General features: G+C 28.2%; 1 protein-coding gene across 1 annotated transcript in view; it reads left to right on the forward strand.

Moving 5' to 3' along the window:
- The window catches only part of LOC105450254 (U5 small nuclear ribonucleoprotein 40 kDa protein), an 18,819-nt gene that overhangs the window by 8,408 nt on the left and 2,534 nt on the right, over positions 1-7,877 (forward strand). The gene's annotated exons all lie outside the window — the stretch shown is intronic.

A 7,877-nucleotide genomic window follows, 5' to 3' on the forward strand; every position in this document is an offset into this window, starting at 1 on the left:
GTGTATAAGAGACAGATACTATATTTATTAAAAAACATACTCTATGGTCAACATTTACTAAGAAAATCGTTTGATCTTTATTCAGAATTCTTTTCATCGGATTTCTCCATTTTTTGTGAAAAAAATATTTGTTTCAACTTTAATAGAATTGTGCCACGTCTTTCCGATATTCGATCGAGCTCAACTTTTACACAATTTTTTTTTCACCAAATGGAACAACTTTAGGGGGCGTCGTAAAAAAAATTTAGAAAAAATTTTTCACTAAGTATAAATAAGGTCCTGCACCCTAATATACAGGATATCTATAAAGTCTGACCCAGAGCTAATATCTCAGAAACGGCTTTAGATATGGAAAAATGTCTCTAAACAATAGTTGTAGGATATCAAGGGAGACATATGATGAAAATATGATCTTGACCTTGAGTGACCTCAAGGCTAGGTCATTTAATGATTGATGTTTTCTTAAATGAACCCTCCCATTTTTTATTGCATATTTTTGTAGCTTACCTCGAGAACTTTTCAAAACACTGTAATAAAGCTTTTTTTTGCAATCAGTATTTTTCGAGTTATGAGAATTGAAAGATACAGTACCGCTGGCATTAGCATTATCTAAAATGTCCGAACAATGGCTAAAACCTTTTGAATGTCGTTCAAAATTATGAGCTTGACAATATATGTCAAAGTCATGATCATTGGAGATTGTTCCTCTTTTTTCAAAAAATAAAAAAAATTTTTTTAAATAATTTTCAAAAATGAAAATAAGAGCAGCAACCTTTAATGGTCTTGATTTTGATATTTGTTGTCAAAGTAATGATACTGAACAACATTCAAAAAGTTTAAGCCATTGTTCGGACACCTTGACTGATGCTAATGCCGGCGGTACTGTAACTTTCAATCCTCACAACTCGAAAAGTACTGATTTAAAAAAGGCTTCATTATAATGTTTTGAAAAGCCCTCAAGATAAGCTACAAAAATATGCAATAAAAAAATGAGGGACTCCGTTTAAGAAAACATCGGTCACAATAACCTAGCTTTGAGAAAGTCACTCAAGGTCAAGACCATATTTTCATCATATATCTTTCTTGATATCCTACAACTTTTATCTAAAACATTTTTCCATATCTAAAGCCGTTTCCTAGATATTAGGTCTGGGTCAGATTTTATATAGACACCCTGTATATGTACATATATACATATACACATACAGATGTCGCATTTTAATTTCCCAGGCAAATATCTCGAAAATTACGCAAGATACGAAAAATGTTTCAGACAAAAGTATGATATGGAAGTATATGATTGTATAATATGAATGGAGTCAAATAATGATAAAATTAATTTTCCAAAAAAAATAATTTTTTTAAGATCACAAGGAGGTCATTCCAGTTTTTTAAATGATATGATATATATTTTTTTAAATAATATGATTGCTATAATTATTGCATGTAAAAGTGTTAAGTAAAGTTATCGAAAAATCAATACTTTACGAGATTTAATACTTTAATATACCATATTTCGACATGAAATATCTTGTAAACTGATGATTGATTTCTTGACAACTATATCTTAATATTTTAGAATAATAGAAAAATAATGATGCATAGAATAATTAGATGAATCGATTGGTGTAAAGAAAACACACAGTTGCTTTTAAAAAGAATATCAAATTTCTATATATTTATTTTACAAAGCAACTGTGTGTTTTTACACCAATCGATTCATCTTATTATTCTGTGTATAAAAATATTATTAAAGTACAGTTGCCAAGAAATCAATAGCTTGCGAGATATTTTATGTCGAAATATGGCATGATAAAGTATTAAATATCTCGTAAAGTATATTGATTTTTCGATAACTTTATCTTAATACTTTATTTAACATACAGAATAATTAGAAAAATCATGTTATTAAAAAAAAAGCATATTATACTACTTGAAAAAAAGGGAATGATTTCTATGTGACTTTTTTGAAAAATCACTTTTTTGGGAAAATGGATTTTCCCATTATTTGATCTCCTTCATATCCTACAACTTTTGTACTATCTTATACTTGCGGTATATTTATATTGGAGACTTCTTGCCGTCTTTATCGTTAATTCTTGGTTATGAACGAGACTTTTTTGATTAAAAAGTAGCAAAGATTTCAATAATCCTCAAGTACTAAAATTCAGAAAATATAGATTCAAAAAAAGTTTGGGCGACAAAGAGTTAAATTTGCCATAGTTCGACGAATTTACCAATAGTCACGAAAATGTGAAGAAAAGTTTAAAAAATTAATTAAATAAATTTTGCTTGTACTAGGTTCGGTCGTAATGTACAAGTCGTGCCGGCGGATCTTGATTTATCTGCGGTGTGTTCCGCGCTCGTGTCCAACGGCGTGGTGAACGATACAGAATTACATCCGGATGTGTCGAGGTTGCTCCGTCTTTGCAATGGCCTGAACAAGATAACCGGCGAAATCAGTTTGGACGTCTCGGAGAATCAGAATGGCCCGAATCATCACGAGTGAATCGGCAGCTGCTTGCTGTTATCCGAACTCGTCCGAGATCCGAAATCATTCCATGCGGATTCGATGCCGGATGTCAACGAGGATTCGTAGCGCTCCAGTTTGTCGAAACGATTTGACCGCCATGACCGAATTGCATTTGGCTTTGAGATGACGGCAGGATCGTTTTACTATCAGCACGGATTTATATACTTAAGTGGGATCTCTCGCACGTCGAACACGTTCAACTTGTCGAAAAAATTGAAAATGATTGTCCGTCTATTACAACATTACGAAGAAATAAGATTTATTTTAAGAAGATTTGCTTCTATTCCTTGTTCCTTTGCCAAGTTAAACGAGACGCGGTTTGTCTATTTAAAAATACTAATCTGCACGATTCTTTTTTATGTCTAAACTCGTCGTTACACTCTAATCTTTTGTGAGGAATAAAAATTAAAACGATCGTACCGTGTAAACTTTATATAATTTCTATACTTGTTCTAATATATTTAATATATTTACCTCCTTTACCTACGTAGATATATTACATAACAGACTGATAATAATAATTTTCTTCTAACTCGCCTCTTTCTTTGCAAACGAGTTTCTTTGAAATTATTAAATTACGGAATAAAAATTTAATTGTAATATATTTTTTAGTTTATTATTATTTTTATTATTAGTTCCATAGAAATGTTTTTCAACAAGTGACGTTTAATTATTATAATTTTTCTTGTTTTTATTGCAAATGCATTTTCAATAAAATGCAATGCCTTTATGTATACATATGTATATTTGTAGCTAAAGGATTAAATAGATTTCTTGCGTACATTTCTAGCGTATATTTTGTTCTACCTTTTTTTCTTGTCTTATTTCTTAAGAAAATAAGTGATAAATATACATGAATTTATTCTTTTTACAAAGAAAAAAAACAACTTGCATTTCTCTTAATTTTAATAAGCGCTATTTATTAGCGCACTTCCGTATGCTGATAGCAAATGCCGAGCCGTGAATCTCATATCGGATACCGCGTTGTACATCCACCTGCCTCACTACTTATATTAAATGTACATAAAAACTGACGATTTATCCTTCCGATACACCGTCGGAAAGTAATTGCAAATTCATATTGTAACTGTGCGCATTCTATCTGTCGCGTCCGCAGCATGTCGCCATTAACAGCGAATTTGGTTGGATACACTAACAGAATTCTAGAAATCGTCGTATTTAAATTTACGAGCATAACATAAAAGTATTGCTATTGGGACATTTAAGAACTCAGACATATGTTGAAAACAGTAATTAATTCCCAATTTTTAAACTTTTTGAATGGACAAATTGTTACTAAACAATGTATTGCATATAAAATTGGTCAAACCACACATCTATATTCAATTTAAATATAATAATATTCAAATCAAATGTATACATTTTATTTATTCCATAACTGTATCGTCATCTTTCTTACTTGAAAATTCCATTGAAGATTCCAAGAAGCTTGTCATTGAGAAGTTATTCAAGATTTTTTTACTTAAAGAATTGAGAAAGAAAGAAAAATTTTTATTATTTAAAGAATTTTGCAAAAAGAAGTACTATCTAACGAAGTATCTTTTTTTTAGTTTATTATTTTATTATGTAGTTTTGTATCTAACATTGTTGTAAAATATATCTAAAGAATTATATTTTAAAAATTCCTTTCGGCGTAACTACTTAATTTTGCTAAACACTTGTGACTTATAGTTAGCATTATTTAAGTTATTATAATATTTAGCAAAATTGAGTAGATATGCAGAAAGAAATCAATATATATGTATATGTATATATATTAGGGTGGGCGGAAAAAATAAATTTTTGAAAATCGATTAGTAATACCCCGCCAAAAGTTACCTATGGACTAATATAGTCTGGGTAAAATTTCATCAAAATCGATTAATATCTTTAGATTGCCTCTCGACCTTGAAATTAGTAAGTTTATGCATAGATTTATGGATAGATGTGTCAAAATTTGAAAAAATATTTTGAATTTCAATACAATTTGGTATTACCTATTGTTTTTTGGTTGCTAAACACGAATCCGAGATCAGAAGTACACATTTCAAAATGACGGATTCGTAATATATTCTTATATAGGGTGTCCTATTTTAAATAATACATAATTAAGATTTCTCGAAAAATATAGTAGATACAAAAAAATGTTTCAAACAAAAATTGTATGGTTCGGAGGGGAACATAAAAAAAGTTGACCATTGATTTCATTTTGGGTGGTGTTGTTAAGATCGCCAAATCAAGATTACATCGATTTCTTTTAACGGAATTATATGTATATTTTTTTACATAATATGATTCCTTTAATTATTCTGCACGTAAAAGTTTTAAGGTGAAGTTATTTAAAAAATCAATATTTTACGATATTTTATATTTTATCATGCCATATTTCGATATATTATAAAATATGAAATATTTTGTAAATTATTGATTTCTTGATAACAGTATTTAATATTTTTAGACACAGAATAATGAGATGAATCGTTTTAATGTAAAAAAAACACACAATTGTTTTTAAAAAATATATATAATTTGCAAGAAATGCATAAAATTACTAATTTCAAAGGGCAATTTAAAAATATTAATCGAGTTTGATCAAACTTTACCCGGACCATATTGAGGTCTATAATTAACTTTTAGGGGGTATTATCAATCAATTTTCAAAAATTTATCTTTTTTGGCTCACCCTAATATACAATATCGCTTTGCTTTTATGTCAATTTATATGCGATTGTTTTTGGTGTACTTTTATATGTACATTCAACCAAATTCGTTATAAGCTTCGCATGTTGCATAAAAACAATATGACTGTTAGATCCAGCCTAAGCTTATGATAAGTATTATAAAGATTTGTCACAGCGTCAAAATGCATACTGTCTTCAGTAGTCTATACCGTTCTTATGAATATCGTATCTTATATCGTATGTAAATTTAATACGTAACTAACATATAATTAAAAAGAAACAAAGTGGCTGGATGTGAGCTTGTCTCTGTATGCACCTGTTCCATTGTTCCATTGATTGTTGATTTCTTTTAAATTAAAATGGTAAACTTTTGTTTTTTCTACTTTCTTTTTCTTTCAAGGATTTCAGACTGCACATTTACCTTCACTGCAAATTCTGTATCCAAATTGTTAAAATTATCTAGAAATATTATTTCTGATGCAAATAATTATTTGATTATTTTACCTTACAAGTGGAACTTTCTAAATTTCTTTTAAAGAAAAATGTTTAAATAGCTTTATTCAAAATTATAAACGATACTTGGTTTGGTAATAATTAATACAAATGTTACGTTGTTAATATTATTCCAGTTCAGCAGAAACTTTTAAATTTTGTCAGTCATTTCCTTCTATTAACAGAACTGTAGCAGTTTTTATATTAATGTTACCATGAATAACTTGTCACATTCGATTCTTATTTTTGTTATTTTTTCCTCTTTTTTAATATCAGGATAATCACTCAAATAGTAATGCTATTTTTCCTACTTGTAATTGATCTTTCTTTTATTTTCTTACAATCTAAATTTATTTTCTATGCAGATGATCTATCAACTTATTTACATTGTTATTATTCTCAACTTTAGAATATTGCATGAATTATTAATGATGTAATAACAGAGTACCAAGTCAAAAGAAAGAAGTTGATTAATCATTACAATTTCTGAATGCTCATTGTAGTCATATAGATTACAATGCTAAAAGTGAAAGAGCGTAATAAAATTTTCTCGTACTATATGTACAAATAAGTTAACACGTTTTGACACGTGTATGGATAGTAGTCGAATGTACTCGATAATACGGATGATTAAACATGCCGAGAAAATGAAAATTTAATTCTTTCTATTTTAATTTTAATTTTAATTATTTTTTATTATGCAGTTAAAATAAACAAACTTGTAATATATACATTTTACATATAAAAATAGAGAGCTTATAAAGATTTATAGTTATATAATCAAGAAGAGGATCTATGACGTGTAAAATGATTCTATTAAATAATGAATAAAAAATTATTTTACTTTAAAGTGAATAATTTCAGAGGAGAAAAGAAAAAATTCACACATAATTGTTTGTTAATAATTTTTTATTTCATTTTTAAAGAAGAAAATCAACTACGCTTTTTAGACAAGATTGATTAAATAATTGATTTATAATTTACAAAATAATTCGTTTAAAATACATATATGTGCACGGTTGCACGCGTGCGCACGCACATACACGATACACCAACGTTCGTATATTTACACTCAAAGAGAGAGAGAGAGAGACAGAGAGAGAGACAGAGAGAGAGAAAGAGGGAAGAAGAAGGATTTCTTTTCCCTCTTTTTCTCTATTTTTCCTTGTATATTTTTACATCTTTTTATATTACTGATATACATCCATTCTTATACTGTTTTCAATATTATTCTGTTTTTATAACGTTTATTTTATGCTTATTTTATTTTTATTATTATATATAACTACCGTTTATGTTCCACATTTTTTTCAAAAAAAAAAAATTTCATAACATTTTTTTTATACCCTAAATGGTTTTAAAAGTATAATAAAATTATCTATTTATATTATAGGGTTTATTTTCTATCCATCTATTATCTTAAGGACAATTGTAGTAAACGTCTCAGTTTGCAAGTTATATTTATTATTTTATTGTCGAATTTGTATCACATAGGGAAGGTCTATATTACAACATACTATGCACGTGTGTTTTGTTATGGGCTATTCCACGTGAAGCAGATCAGTCATCTCTAAGAAATTTTTTTAATTTTGCACAAAGGTAATACTTCGGGAGATAGAATTTTGTGCCAAAAGATTTTTTTTTATTGCAAAATTAATCGAGATATAAACAATTAAAAATTAGACTACTTTATTTTTCAAAAATTCATAGCTCTGTTACTTATAACTGCTTTTTTTTTTAAATACGCGAAAAATGTTCTAATTTACGGGAAAAAAATAAAGATTCTAAAAATGTTTTGTTTTCCATTGTTTATTTAACAATAAACTTTTCAACAATTTTTTTAACAATCGGGGAGAGAGTCAAAAAATCTGAAAAAATATTTTTTATATACTTTCAGTTTTCCTATATCTTAGAAAAAAAACTCAAGAACGTGTTTTGCCTCGTTTTCGATAAAAAATTTTTTTAGTTCTTGATGTAGGAAAAATCTGTCGACTCTCAGCGTGCGACTCTTACAAAAACAGCCAAACTTACAAAATATCCCTACCATACTGCTAGTATGTTGTTCGCAGCCGCTGTTTTGTATTGACTAGACAGTCAATATTTTATAAAATCAACTTTACAATATTTAACTCTCCAAACAATTTTATCATTTATTCCGACGATTTCGACTA

Source organism: Wasmannia auropunctata, unplaced genomic scaffold, assembly GCF_000956235.1.
Source record: "Wasmannia auropunctata unplaced genomic scaffold, wasmannia.A_1.0 LD336064.1, whole genome shotgun sequence".
In the NCBI taxonomy this organism is placed as follows: domain Eukaryota; kingdom Metazoa; phylum Arthropoda; class Insecta; order Hymenoptera; family Formicidae; genus Wasmannia; species Wasmannia auropunctata.